Source organism: Astyanax mexicanus, chromosome 1, assembly GCF_023375975.1.
Source record: "Astyanax mexicanus isolate ESR-SI-001 chromosome 1, AstMex3_surface, whole genome shotgun sequence".
NCBI lineage: Eukaryota > Metazoa > Chordata > Actinopteri > Characiformes > Acestrorhamphidae > Astyanax > Astyanax mexicanus.
Genome location: NC_064408.1, coordinates 29537208 through 29553210, shown reverse-complemented (window position 1 = coordinate 29553210; position 16003 = coordinate 29537208). Strand labels below are relative to the sequence as shown.

General features: G+C 39.9%; 1 long non-coding RNA gene across 1 annotated transcript; it reads left to right on the top strand.

Annotated features, from left to right (window-relative positions):
- Positions 1 to 1960: 1960 nt before the first annotated feature.
- LOC111194942 (uncharacterized) lies at positions 1961 to 2853 on the top strand. Its single transcript, XR_002651390.1, has 2 exons — positions 1961 to 2049; positions 2788 to 2853. It is a non-coding gene; the product is annotated as an uncharacterized LOC111194942 (long non-coding RNA).
- Positions 2854 to 16003: the final 13150 nt, after the last annotated feature.

Genomic DNA, 16003 nt, shown 5'->3' with positions numbered 1-16003 from the left:
CTTTTGATTGTAGTACCCTACGCGGTCCTGCTGTGACACACCAGTCAGTGCTCTGTAGTGCTCTGAATTCCTCAGAGTGAGTTACAGAAACAACATGAAAAATGTCCTACCTTTTCATTATTAAAACTAATGAGATCTGCATACTGTCCAGAACAGCAATTGCTGCTTTTACTTTAGAGTTTAATGTAAGTGCAGTTAACCCAATTCTAACAACCATTTAGCAGCAGCCCCCACAACCCAAGTATGTTCCAGTTAAATATGTTTTCCTATTTATTTTAGTAAATTGCTATTTTCATCTATGTAAATACCAACAAGAAGAACACATTTAAACAAACTCTCATTCATATTTACACAATCTCAACAATAAAAGAAATGAGACATGTTGCACAAGTGAAACAATTTTATTAATTTGTATTCAAATCATTCCCTTATTTCAAAGAAAAATATGTATTAAAACTGAGGGAATTATTTATTAAATCAACAGAACGATTTATTAAGAAGGGAATTATTTATTAAATTAACAGAACGATTTATTGGAATTATTTATTTAAGTAACAAATGTATTAAACCTGAGGGAATTATTTATTAAAGTAACAAAATAATTTATTAAAACTGAGGGAATTATTTATTAAAGTAACAAAATATTAAAACTGAGGGAGTTATTTATTAAAAGAACAGAACAATCTATTGGAATTATTTATTAAATAAAGAGAACGATTTATTAAAACTAAGGTAATTATTTATTAAAGTAACAGAATAATTTATTTAAACTGAGGGAAACATTTATTAAAATAACAGAATAATTTATTAAAACTGAGGCAATTATTTATTAAAATAACAGAATAATTTATTAAAACTGAGGCAATTATTTATTAAAATAACAGAATAATTTATTAAAACTGAGGGAATTACATCAAGGCAGCACACAGCGGAGGGTCCCGGCCGCGGAAAGCGCTCGGCCGCGGCAGCGGAAGGTCCCGGCCGCGGAGAACGCGCGGCCACGGCAGCGGAGGGTCCCCGACGCCGAGAACGCGCGGCCGCGTCAGCGGAGGGTCCCGGATATAAGTGTGAAAGATATAATCAGATATGTTCAAAGTTTATTTTTGCCAAATACCAAGAGAATTAAACAAAGTTCCTGGGAGTAGTTTGACAACATACGAAAAAATGTGTGTAAAATGCAGATATTTTAAAATGGCCGACATCCTATTGGGTGGAGTCAGTCCTACCAATACTAAAAACGTATGTAATGCAGCCTCTTGTGTTTTTGCCAAGATTCATGAATTTTCAAGCATCTGTGTTCTGACCGTGTCATTGTTTCACTTTGGTTTATTGTTGCGTCTCTAGTAGATCATTTGCCCAACATTTTGTTACTGTTTCTCCGATCAATAATCCTTTTGGAATTTTTAATCAATTTAAATGAGTTCGTGAAAATTTGTAAAAATATTACAAATTCCAATATGGTCGACTTCCTGTTGGGCGGAGCTATTACAAGCAAATGGGAAATATGTGCAGGATCATAGGATCTATGTTCCTCTTAAAATTTGAAAAAAAAAAATGAAAAAATTAGAAAATTTTTGACACATCCACAGCATAAATTAGCTTTACTTTAAAAAAAGCTTTTACTTTTTCAAATTGAACCAATTAGGGGGCGCTGTAAAGTCCGCTAGCTACACATGAAAAAATTATCCATTAAAAATTAAGTCCCAGCACGCAACTGTATTACCCAGCAACACTAGTTTTAGTTGTCAAACCTCTGAAATCCACTGATTTTTCTATTCACCTCCTATAAAACATGCTGTCTGTTATGGTTCATGCTTTAAATTTGTTTTTTTGTATTTATAGCACCCTCTGCTGACCACTTTTATAATACTTGTTATTTGGATGTTTATTTGGATGTTAATTTTATCATTGGTTGTTGAGTCACATGGTTTTTGGTCACATGCTTAGAACGACCATTTTCTTTCAAACTAGTAAGAGAGGCGCATGTGTTAAGTCCTCTTGTGTATCCAGCTTCATCTTCCTGTGTAACCCTCTAAAGAAGCTTTGTTTGTAAGTAGATTTGTTCATTTAGGCTATTACTACGGTGGCTGAGAAAGCCCAACGCAGTGCAAATTGAAAAGCGCTGCAAAAGCACAAAACACATCCATCAAAATTACAACACAGGCGCAGCAAATAGAAAAACGCGCTGCAAAAAGAAAAACGCGCTGCAAATAGAAAAACGCGCTGCAAATAGAACCACAACACAACGGAAGTGAGTCACAACACAACGGAATTTTCCCGGGGGACCTTAAAAGATGCTGTACCAGCTAAGCTGCGTCTTCAGTAACGTCTCGGACTTCACTATGTGTACAAAGGACAATACGTGGCAAACAAGGCGTTTTGTGAAGCAGAACTTTTAATAATATGCACACAACCGTGGTAATCACAGGTAATAAACATTACTTACTTTTCAGAAGCTTGTTTGCCACTTAAGTTACTGTCCTTTGTATACAGCTGGTACAGCATCTTTTAAGGTCCCCCGGGAAAATTCCGTTGTGTTGTGACTCACTTCCGTTGTGTTGTGGTTCTATTTGCAGCGCGTTTTTCTATTTGCAGCGCGTTTTTCTTTTTGCAGCGCGTTTTTCTATTTGCTGCGCCTGTGTTGTAATTTTGATGGATGTGTTTTGTGCTTTTGCAGCGCTTTTCAATTTGCACTGCGTTGGGCTTTCTCGGCCACCGTATATTACTTACTATTTGTGCTTATTATTTAATTGGAACTGAAGGTATTCTTTGTGTATTTCATTTCAGTTTCACACTTTCTGTATGGAAGTACTCAGCTTCATTAAACGGACAAGATTACTTCATGCTCCTTCATCACTGAAGTTTGGTGCTTTATTCAAGTTTGCTCGAGTGTTTAGCTATCTGGTGATGTGTGCCTTGCTACGCACTCAGGTGCCAGAATACTGTCAGTGGCTGAAAGAAATATATTTTTCTTTATAATGTTACTTTAATTAAAGAGTTATGTGTCCTGAATCAGAATATAATAATAAAGTCCCAGCGCAAAACTGTATTACCCAGCAACACTAGTTTAAGTTCAGTCAAACCTCTGAAATCGACTGATTTCTACTATTCACCTCATATAAAACATGCTGTCAGTGGCTGAAAGAAATATATTTTTCTTTATAATGTTACTTTTATTAAAGAGTTATGTGTCCTGTGTCAGAATATATTGATTAAAGTGCCAGCGCAAAACTGTATTACCCAGCAACACTAGTTTTAGTTCAGTCAAACCTCTGAAATCTACAGATTTTTACTGTTCGCCTATAGTATAAAACATGCTGTCAGTGGCTTAAAGAAATATATTTTTCTTTATAATGTTACTTTTATTATAGAGTTATGTATACTGAATCAGAATATAATAATAAAGTCCCAGCTCAAAAATGTATTACCCAGCAACACTAATTTTAGTACAGTCAAACCTCTAAAATCGACTGATTTCTACTATTCGCCCCATATAAAACTTTAGGTTACTTGCGTAACCCCGGTTCTCTGATAGCATGAGTGAGGTGTCTCACTATGGGATACGCCCCTTCCGCGTATGCCTCAGAAGCTCTATTCCACTACGCCAGCCAATGAGGCTGGCTGACAGCTGTGATGCTCGTGCTCCCACCCCCCGTAGATAATACGGCGTCACCTCCTCATTCAAAAAACAGGCACATCTCTTCCTCGCTTCACACTGCAAGGAGGGTGGTCTGGTGAAACACCTCACTCATGCTATCAGAGAACCGGGGTTACGCAAGTAACCTAAAGTTCTCTTTCAAGCATTCATTTCGGTGTCTCACTATGGGATATCCTAACTCCCGTATTGTCAGACAAGCCTGCCTGAACACACTGTCAACCAGCTAACACTCAGGAGACTGAGTGTTCCCTGAGCCGGCGCTCAGCACCGCATGTGCTATAGTAGGTGCTGTTATGTCCAGTTTATTAAATCTGGTGAACGTATGAGGCGAGGACCAGCTCGCCGCTGCACACACCTCCTGAATAGAAAGGCCACTAAAGACCGCCCATGAGGTCGCTATGCCTCTTGTGGAGTGTGCCCGGATGCCAGGCGGGACTGTTTGCCCCTTACTGGTGTATGCCAAAGCGATCGCTTCTGAAATCCAGTGCAATAGTCTTTGTTTAGTAAAAGCTCTCCCTGTGTACGGCTTAGCCCAAGACACGAAAAGCTGATCACTCTTCCTAAAGCTTTTAGATTTATCCACATAGATACGCAGCGCTCCCACAGGACATTTAACCGCTGCTGGTTATGTGAGGTAAAAGGCGGTGGATAAAATGCCTGCAGCTCCAAAGGGAGACAAGGCTGAATGACTTTGGGAATAAAAGCAGGGTTTGGACACAAACATATCTTTGTATCCCCCTGTGAAAACTGCATACATGAGGAGTGCACAGAAAATGCATGTAGCTGAGGCCAAGGCTAACAAGAGTGCTGTCTTAAAAGACAGGATCTTAAAGTCTACCTGGTCCAGAGGTTCAAAAAGTGCTGCCGACAAGGCTTCAAGCACCAATGACAAGTCCCAAGATGGAGACAAGGGTTTGGAGACTGGTAGCAACCGCCGTGACCCCTTCATAAAGCGGCACACTAGAGGATGCTGTCCTACTGTTTCCCCTTGAAATCCCACATGGCACGAAGCAATAGCTGCGAGGTAAACCTTAACTGTGGAGAAAGACCTGCCTTTATCAATCAGGTCTTGGAGGAAAGACAGTATAACTCCCACAGAACATTGAAACGGAGTTTCAAGCTTATCTGAACACCACTGTTCAAACACCCCCCACTTGTATCCATAGAGGGACCTAGTGGAGGGGGCCCTCGCACTCTGAATGGTTTTAATAAAACCTGTTGCACTTAAATTAAACCATTCACGGGTCAGACCTAAGGGACTAGGCGCTCCGGGTGTGGATGAAACATCCCCCCCCTGCCTGAGTCAGTAGATTCCTGTGCAGTGGGAGGGGCCAGTGGTTGACCTGGAGAAGCTGCGTGACTGCCGTCAGCCAATGCTTGTCCGGCCAATGTGGAACCTTTAAGATAACAGTCAGACCTCTCTCTCTTACTCTGGCTAGAGTTGGGGAGATTAACGTTTTCAGTGGGCACGCGTAAAACAGTGTGTGCATCCACTTGCGTGGATAAGCGCCGACCTCCAGAGTGGCACTTTGATCGTGCAGCGAGTAAATCAGAGGGCACTACGCATTCACTAGTGACGTAAACAGATCCAGCATTACTCTCCCGTAACGCTACCAAATTTGTTAGACACTGCTCCATAAAATCAGTCTGCGTGCCAGCGTGTGTACCGGATGGGAACGCAGCCCTGCCCAGCGACTGACATACACCGCTGCTGCCGTGCTCTCTGTCCTCACGAGAACGTGACATCTCTTTAGAACAGGGTTGTGTTAGTCTTAGCTGAACCGCCAGCATCTACGGAGAGTTTATGTGCATATAGCTGCCGGTGATTCCACCTGCCATCCACTGTCCTGTCTTCGTGCATGCCCCCCCAACCAGACAAATCTGTTGTCACTACTTATCTGGCATGCACTGTGCGCATAGTGACACCCTGTGTTAGGAAGCGCTCGCGCTTCCACCGACACAAAGCCATCCGCGCCGTTAGGGTGATTTTCACTTTCTAACGCCTGTGACGTAACTGGTCCAACCTGAGCGAGGCCACTCAGTGCCGAAACTCCCTCATGAACCATCGGTCCAGAGGGACAACGTCTATAGCTGAGGCCATCATGCCCAAAGGTGGGAATATAAGCTTCAGCAGAGCTAAATAAACTATAATTTTGAACGTGCGTGTCTGTAAATGATTGTTTAGAGCATGTAAATGCAAAACAGTTCTCACTACTAAGAACCGGGAGTAGAACATGCCCCGAACTTGTCTGGGTGATGCTACTTTCATTGCTCTTTCCTTCAGTAATGGGGAAATTTCCCCCTAAAGAATGTGAGCCGATTCCCCTGGGGCTGGAGAATGAACAATACACCTGAAAAGGGGAGGCTGAGTGATTAACTGCAGCCTGCAGACATTTCGCTTTGTTCTGAGCACCAGGGGAGATAAGACGCATGTGCTCCCTTTGTTCAGCTATGGGTCGCTCTAGCGGAAACGAAGTGCAAGTGCAACTGCCGTCCACTGTGCATGCGCGACACGGCTGTGTCAGGATAGCGTGTGTGATGCTTTCTAGCCCAGAAAGCCGGGAAACTTTCTGAAGCTTTTGTTCTATGCATTATATGTTGTGCAACATTTTTTGTTTTATTTTGACTCATAACATGTGACAAGCATAAAACACAGGAACACTTCGCTTTATTTAACACATCACTGCAACAATGAGTGAGGGTGTGCTTGGTGTGCAAACTGGGCATGGTTGGCACACAGAACATACGAGAGCGCTTGAACTGCGTTCCGCCTGAACATTGGGGAGGGGAGCCAGCTAAACGGGGGGTAGATTGGCTCCCTCCTGGCGCCAGATACCCATCAGGCTGACTTCTTCTGCCTCCTCACTATCCCCTAGTGATGGGTCTGACGACCCTGAAACCTCGGCACATGCGCCGAGCTGTCAAGGCGAAACCCCGTGTCGGTGCACGTATCAAGTTAAGGAAAACCACGTGACGATACACTTCCTGTATCGTTTGGTAGCGATGGGTCTGACGACACTATAACCTCGGCGCATGCACCGAGCAAACAAGGCGAACCCCTGTGTCGGACCGCGTATCATTTTAAGGAAAACCACGTGATCGATGCAGTTCCTCACACAGTTGCTTGCAATTACTTTTTAAGTCCAGCAGATGTCGCCATTAAGTGATACAGCAACACAGTTTCAACACAGTGTCGATACAGTTTGGGAAATGTGCCATACACCCAATGAGGCTTCATCTGCCCATCACTACTATCCCCGTAGGTGGGTTGGAGGGTGGCTGGGCAGCTTGTGGGGGTGGCTGAGGCTTCCTAGACCAAGCAGCCTTTCTTTCAGCGTTTCCGCTTTGACCCGGCTTGTCCAGCTGGGCTTTCGGCCGTTTGGGTATGCGAAAGCTGACAGTCGGACGGGCCGCCGCCTGCGTGAAAGTAGAGCGAGGGGGAGGGGTGAGGGGACAGGCTGTGATTTCCTGGGTAGGCACAGCTGGAGCATTTCATCATCCCTTTTCTTTTCTTCGCACCGCTTCTGCATCAGCGTGAGAGCGGAGCCGAAGATTCCCCCGGGCACAACTGGTGCATCCAGAATGGCCTCTTTCTCTCTGTCTGAGAGATTCGCTAAGTTCAGCCTCCTGCCCCTTTCCTGGACAACCATAGTGACCATGGCTTTGCCTGCCGCTTGGACCGCACATCTCTGAAGACGGAGGGAGAGCTCCGTGATCACACAAATCTCCTCCCACTGAGGTGAGCCTGGTGTGGCTGACGTGTCGTCCTGCAGCTCAGCCTGGTAGGCTGTAAGCATGGAGATGGCGTTAAGTGCTCTCACAGACAGGGCGACCGCTTTATAAGCCTGATTGGTCATGGTGGACTGAAAGCGGTCTGCTTTGGAGGGTGGGGCTGGAGACTGCTGAGCAGCTGGGGTGCAGGTGTGCTGCTACCAGGGGCTCCATGGGAGGCATGCGAAGAAGGCCTTCTTTCTCCATACCCTCCAGATCAAGAGCAGATGCTCCTTGGATAGGAGTTTTTCCCGTGAAGGGCTTCTCCTTCCAGCACGTAGCTAACTCCTCCATAAGCTCTGGAAATATGGGGAGTAGCTGTTTCGCTGCCCGCTTCGCCCTAGGCAATCTCTTTCCCTCATAGCGTGATTTAGCGGTCTCCGCTAGCACGGCCGGCCACAGGATGTTCAGCTTTTCAGCTGCACGCTTAAGCACATCCTGGAGGTCCACATTCAGAAACTGAGAGGGTGGTGTGTCTCCCGATTCATCAGTGAGCTCCATGGCACATGGGAGTGAGGCCATCTGGGCGGGAGGGAGGAATGGGGAATCACTAAATTCATCATCCTCGTCAGAGATGAGAAATTTGGATCCGTCGTCCAAATCATCCTCTTCTCCCTCCAGCTCATCCTCTTCTGCGTCTAGCAGAGTGGGGAGGGGGGCGAGGGTGTCTAGCTGGTCACCCCAGCTTAACCCCACGGGAGTGGATGATGCAGCGGGCATGGCGACCTGCTGTGTACTGGGCGGATTCGCATTGCCTGATATGAGCGGGTCCCCGCTCGACAGGCTGACTTGGCATGAGAGTCAGCCAGCCTCATTGGCTGGCGTAGTGGAATAGAGCTTCTGAGGCATACGCGGAAGGGGCGTATCCCATAGTGAGACACCGAAACGAATGCTTGAAAGAGAACATGCTGTCAGTGGCTTAAAGAAATATATTTTTCTTTATAATGTTACTTTTATTAAAGAGTTATGTGTCCTGAATCAGAATATAATAATAAAGTCCCAGCACAAAAATGTATTACCCAGCAACACTAGTTTTAGTACAGTCAAACCTCTGAAATCCACTGATTTTTACTATTCGCCTCATATAAAACATGCTGTTAGTGGCTGAAAGAAATATATTTTACCTTATAATGTTACTTTTATTAAAGAGTTATGTGTCCTGAATCAGAATATAATAATAAAGTGCCAGCGCAAAGCTGTATTACCCAGCAACACTAGTTATAGTACAATTTCTTACTTTTTATTTTATTATCTACGTTATTTAAACGTTTAGACGTTTTTAAAAGCTTTTATTTAGTTTTAAACTGTAAATATTATTAAACTAGTTCATACTATTTCATTTACAGGGCGGGCGGAAACTAAAGACACGCCAAGCGCGACAGAGATACAGGAATGCACACAAAATCTGGCCAGGAATTTTATTTTATTTTTTTTTAATCATAGTCCAAACTACCTCACAGGCCTTCCCCCTATATATATATATATATATATATATATATATATATATATATATATATATATATATATATATATATATAATCGTCAGTGAGTAAAAGGCTCATGGATGTCAATTAAAATATTAGTCAAAAATGAATGATTATTTATATCAGTTAAATGTCAATAAAATAAAAGACGTGTAGTGTGTATGTATTTATAATATTATTGGCTATGAATATACAACTACCTTTATTATTTAGATCTTTACTATTTTATAATTTGAAAAATTCACAGCATGGCAAATGTTTAAACGTTATATAAATAAAATGTGGTTGCAATGTTTTCATTTTGCCATTTCATTCATACTGACTGTTAATTAAAAATATATTCCAATTACACCTTTATTGTTAACTGTTATATAATAAAACGTACTATATTTATTACACTTAATGTTCACCCCATATGGTATTTTAATGTTCTTGTTGCATGTATTCAGGAGTTTAAAATCTGTACGCACATTCAATTAAAATTTTAAATAAACACATGAAAATTAACAACTAAATTATTTCTTATTAAAATAAATACTGTACATCATAACTTTAACTTTTTATTAACTTAAAAATTGTAACAAGTCAATGCCCAACACTTGCATTCAAGTACAACAGATGTAGAAGATAAAGATAAGGAACACTACAAATCACAAGCTTGTCCAAAAATCGCTGCAAAATCCACGTTGGGCTTTTTTGTGCACACAAAAGGTATGTGGGGGAAGCCAAGCCCAGCAAGTTGTTGTGGTGGAGACTCCTAGTCTCACGCCGTACCCTCCTCTCAAATTGTGGGCCCTGTACACTCTCAATGTCAGTGGGCCCCTATCCATGCTAGTACACAAGCAACGTGAGCAAAAATAAATCAGGATTTTCATGGGCCCCTTTCCTTACTCTGGCCCTGCAGTCAGGTCCACTCACCACCCCCCTCCCCACCACGCCTATGCTTGTCCTTACCTTTCACAAAACTAAATCAGTTCTGATTGTATTAGAGCTTAGATCGGGCCCAAAATATCTGACCCGACCCAGCCCGAGCCCATGCACATTTTCTATTTGGAGACTTAGAGCTTAAAAAGACACAAGACCGTCCCAGAGCTGCTAAAGAAAATAATGTCCCAATATATTGACTGTAAATATATGGAATTATTTAATTGTACAATTTAAGGGTTAATTGGAAAGATTTAACAAGTTCAATATTTTTCATGGATACAGTGTGTGCTACTGATTAGTATGTGACTAAAAAAATCATATATTAGATAAAAAAAATACAGAAAATATATAGACTAATATATGGTGTTATATAGTAATTAATATATTACAATATGTTGAAAAATACATAAGAATTGACGCTTTTCATATATTGTATATATGGAAATGTAATATATAAAATATATTTACTCATGTATGTTAAAATGTTTAGTTTTACATGTATCAATATGCTTAATTATATATTTAATCACATATATTACTATAACTACTATATATTACCACATATATTGTGTTGTACTGAACAGTATATTTTACAATACATTAAATAATATATTTATGCTTACATATTTCCATATATTACGAGTACATGTACCATGTATTACCACATATGTTGCAATGTACTTATAATATTATATTATTATATTATATATTGAACAATGCACTTCACTATATATTCAAGAATATATTTCAATATATTACTATCAAAAATACACATACCATATATTACCACATATATCATAATGTATTTTATTATATATTTAACAATACAATTCACTATAAATTCAAGAATATATACTAACATATACTATTATATGTATAATACAAAAACAGATAAAGGTATGCTTAAAGTTCAGGAGAACATCAACATTAAAGAGTTCCATCAGTAGCACTCGTGCCGTCCCACTGGCTGTAGCTTGTGATTTTGCAGTCTTCCAACAATGGGCTGAGACAGTGGTGGTGCTTCTCCCAATTTCATCTTATAAAAAAGAAGAAATAAACAAACAATGGGGGGGTGTGCTCACAGAAGTCTGAGGGTTGGGGAAGGCTGGGGAGGGCTGGGGCTGTTCGGAGGGCTGTACAGTTGGTATAGTGTGCAGTAGTCGCCAGTGCAGTGCTGGTAACTGAATATCCGAAAGAGTACTGTGGAAATTGGAATGCACTCATCTGTAGGTGCTTTAAAGTGGTGTATATACACTCTGCACAAGGTACAGTGCAACACCACACTAAAAAGCCAAATGAAGCAGACCATGTGGACCAGAAACGTAAACTGTTTATAATGCCTTTCTTTTTGCATTCTGTACTCCTCTGGCTCATTCTCAGCCCTCTCTAACTTTTTCTGTTCTTCCTTCAATTCATTCTGTGCCTTCTGCACCTGGCCCCTCTCCTTCTCCAGCATACTCTCAATTCTGTCCATCTTTCTTTTCATCATAATCACCCCTTTCCTTAGTGTTCTGTTTTCTTCCTCCATTCTATCCATCCTCTCTCTCAACTCTTTTAACTCTTTTTCTGCTCTTTCTGCCCTCTCCCTCTCTCTAGTTGCATCTTCTCCGCATGCCTTATTGGCTTTCACCCAGCGTTTGACGGTCCTCCAAGCCCCGCGAGGGGACCTCCAGTCTCCCGATTCTCTCTCCTTCACAGCGTGGAACGCCGCCGTATGATCCTCCATAGCCGAACAATGACGATGCCGATGACGTCAGACACTCACTCCAGTAAGGAATGACGGACAGCGCGCAACGCAACGCCTTTTATACCCTGTGGTTGCTTCTGATTGGTCGCGGAGCATTGCCGCCGTTACCATAGAGACAGAACGCATTTAGGCCACGCCCACGCCGGGTAGAAAAAAAAAACAATTGGGTTCTGTAATTTTCATAGTGGATATTTAGTTTTTAAACTGACAATATTAAGATGCCAAATCTGTTGGGTGGTGGGATGCACAGAAAATAGGATAAAAAACCTTGAGTTAAAGTTTTCCATCATCCCAAAACTCAAAACAGAGCCAAATAAAACCCAAAAACAAAGAAAAATATCGGAAATATCGTATTTACGAAATGAGAGCACATGAACGCCACCAGGAATTCGTATTTATCAGTGCGGAACATTTTAGGTTTTTAGATAACCTCAGAGTGTCCCATTTGGGGGCGTGTCAGTAACAGGAGGTCAATAAATAAATGCAGACAGTTCGTATTTTAAACTCCTTACACTTCTGTTATTGCTACAACACTTCAACACTTGCAGGTAGTTATTAGCTAACTAATAAAATCACTAGCAATATGTGAAAAAAATTGTAAGTCCAGTATGACTCACGGTTCTAATATGATTAAAAACATCACTAAATTAATGCATGTCTTATTTGCCTTATTCTCTTTGTGTAGGGAAAAATAAACCTCCTGGTTTTATAATAATATAGCAAAAATGTAAACAAAATAATTATTCTAAAAGCAATCATTTCCACAGGACTAAAAAACACTTAAATGCTTGTCAAGTCATAATAACCGCTTCAAACTTTTTAAGTAGGAATTTCTGAGGAGGAATTGAAGGCAGCATTGAAACTACCAACAAGCAGGGGATTCAGGGCCTTTAAAGGATCCTGATAGTATCTACAAATCCGTGCCTATTTTGTGTTTAATTTGTTGCTAAAATAGTTTTTATTCCCATAAGCATTAGTTTACTGGTTGATTAAGATAAAAGGTATAGATTCAAGTTAGTTTCCTTGTTAGATAAGTCACTAACATATCAAAGTTATTTACCAGTTGATCTCAGCGTTTACAGTGACTAACCTAACTTAGCTAGCTATGTAACCCTTGGTTGGTTTTATCACAAGGCTCCCCCTACAGGCAGAGAGTAAAAGTTTACTGTTATTTTGTTGTTACTCCAGTTCCTCCCCCTAGCCTTTCGTAATTGTATTGAGCACAACAGACCAGCAAACACAACTGAAAAGGATTTGTGCATTGCATAGTTGAAGGTAAAATACAATCAGATATTTTTTGCTTTCCAGGGTCTGTAAATAAGCATCAGTAAAAGCTAGTCTAGACAGGCACACTATTTTTGTTGATCTAAAATCTACTATTCATTTTAGACCAATAACATACAATATTCATTCAGACTGATACAGAACACCAATTAGCAAATAGTATTACAAATAGTACAAATAAAGTAGTACAATTAATAGGATAGTGCAGCTGTCCAAAACAAGGAGGATATAGGTAAGTAGTGTTAATAAAATGCAGCATAATAATATATAAATCAGAATATTTTTATTACAATATAAGCTAATGTTGACTAGCATAGCCTAATAAGAGCACACTCTTTTTTTTGAAGCTTATTCACACAAATAAACTTGTATCACAAGTAAAATTATTCCATTCGATCTTTTGAACTAAGTAATTGAAATAAATGTACCATAGCGACTTTTCAAGCATGTTTAGATTAGATTCAACTTTAGATACCCTTCTTTGAAGAAAGTAGGCAACACTGGGTAATGATGAAATGTCCACCAGTGGAGTAAAAGTGTAGACATAGGACAAGCCAATTTAGCCTAAAATCACTCCAGGACACCAGTCCTAACCCATTTTCTTGCTAATAAAAAACTACAGTAAGATTTACATGTAATGCAGTTTTTTAATAGTAGAAACTCCATTAAATCCCACTGTATGAAGATGGTCACAACCCATCAAACAAAGCTGAACTGCATAAAGTTGCGCACTAGGATCACCAAAAAGCAGTGTGAAAGTCTGGTGGAGAACATGCGTTCAGCCAAGAAATCTTTTGTGGGGTCAGATTCTGGATCCTAAACCTCACTCCAACTCAGTTGTGTCATAAGTGCTCGGTTCAGTACTCAGTAGAAGGGTCATTCAGATATTTTTTGTGCTTAATATCCAGTATTTGAAAGGTTTCCAAAACAACAGGCAAAACAAATGGGAATCCTCAAGTCTGAACTACCCACATGTGATATTATTTGTGAAAATGTGGGCTTTGACCTTTTGCCGTCACCTTTTTTATTCTGTAGGAGTCCAGATGATTCACAATTTAGGCAACACCGAAAACTCTGAGAGCATGTGAGCTCTTGTGTGAAAATAATAATTTCATAATCCAGACTGTAAAAGCAGAAGTCAGAGAAGGGGATGCCAAATATGTTGATTGTTAACATAACTTCAGTAGCTGAAGTCTCATGGAGAAGAAACATATTTGTATAATATTTGAATTTACTTCATGGTTTCATATTTGCTATGTTTGTTTGTTTAGTGTAATTTAATACATTACAATTACCAAGAGGCTGCATTTCACAGTAAGGGGTGTGTAAAAGTTCTCTTCTGGTAGTAAAACCAAAGGTCTCAAGTGTCTGATGTATATTTAACAGAATGGTACACAAGACCTGAGCATGTAAATAACAATTTAGATGTTTTTTTTTATTTAATGTGCCCATTCTTTACATTTATTACAATGTTTTAGGAGTTAGAACAGTTTCTGCATCACACTTGCCATGTCATATCAAACAAAGTATGCTGTCCAAACTGCAGCAATAGATTCTGTGTCTGACTTTTCATCTACAAGGTGGAGCAGCTAGGTAGGAGTGTCTAATAGCATAGAAGGTGTGAACACTAAGGTGTTTAAAAGCTCCAGCAGCACTGCTGTGTCTGATCCATTTATACAAACACAATAAACACAGCAGCATAATTTCAGTTTCACTGCAGTGATGAGAATAATCTAGCAAACAAATAATAGCTGCCCTGTGGTGGATTCTCCTGTGGGATCCAGACTATTGAAGAACAGACTGAAAGGAGGATCATAAAGATATGTAAGTAGGAAAAAGAAGGACCACAGTCTGTAATTGTAGAACTGCAAAGTGCTCAGAGAAGTTTAAAGAAACAAGGAGGTGGTCATACCGTTAGCTAATATAGTATACTACAGTATAATGTTGGCTGTTGCTGAGTGGGTGTTTTATGTATTTTGGATATCCAAAACACTGTGAAAAGCACGTTAGAGCATTCAATGGGGAAGAGAGATGATGCATTGACCATGCAACAGTCCTTCCCACATGTGCCACATGTGTTTCATAAAACTGCCTTGGTTTTCATAACATGACTTGATGAAATTGGGTAATAACATCCCACAGGCTCTTCCCCTTTTGTTACTTTAGGTCAGTTAGTGATTCATGAGCTTTTGGATGACCTCAGGCTCTTTACAGGCTTAGAGGAATGAATACTTTACAGGGAAAAAATTACAGTTAGGTAATCAGCTAAATGACACATAGAGTCATCTAGTTACGGATGATTTATAACCAATCAACAAATCTTGCGCTGACAAACTGAATGAAACTTCTGCAAATGTTTTGTTGATTTATTATGTACAGATTAAAACCTAAAACCACTAACCCATAAATCTTTGTTTATGCCCACATTATGCATTAGTGACAAGCATATTATTTTTATTCAGTTCAAACAGCTCCTGTTCTGATATCTTGCTAGCTAAAAAATACCAAACTTGATTACTGATTATGTATCTTACCTTTATCTTCACCATATAGACAATACACTGTTCTCTAGAAGTACCAAGGACCAGTCTGTGTGTTCCTTATTTAATCCCTAAATACCATGCATACCACAGCTAAATAAAAATTAAATTAAATATGTTTATTTTTTTTACTTCCATAGTTTAGAAGTTAAAGTCACCAAAACTGAACTTTTAAGCTAATTAATGTGGCTTTGTCTAGCTAATTCAATGTTTGCTCATGATTCAAATTTGTCAAAGGTATTTAAGACATGCATATGCTAAAAATACTTTTTTTAGAATTTAATTTAATAAGTATTCAAATTTGCTACATGTTTATTATTATTAATACAGAAAAATCAGTACTTGGTTTCTGTTTTAACATAGTACCCTCTTCAGAGCTGTAGATTAAAAATAAGAAGAAACAAACCAATCTATTGCAACAAGGGACATTTGAGGAAGCCAACACTTTGCAGAACTAGAGGTGGTGTGGTCTTTGGCACTGTGCAAAAGTCCCTCTGAAATCTTTAATTGTGTATAAAAATATTGAAATTTCCTGGTACCTGGACGCAATGACTTCCACTTTCTGATAAAGGAAATAATTAAGGGAAGTTTC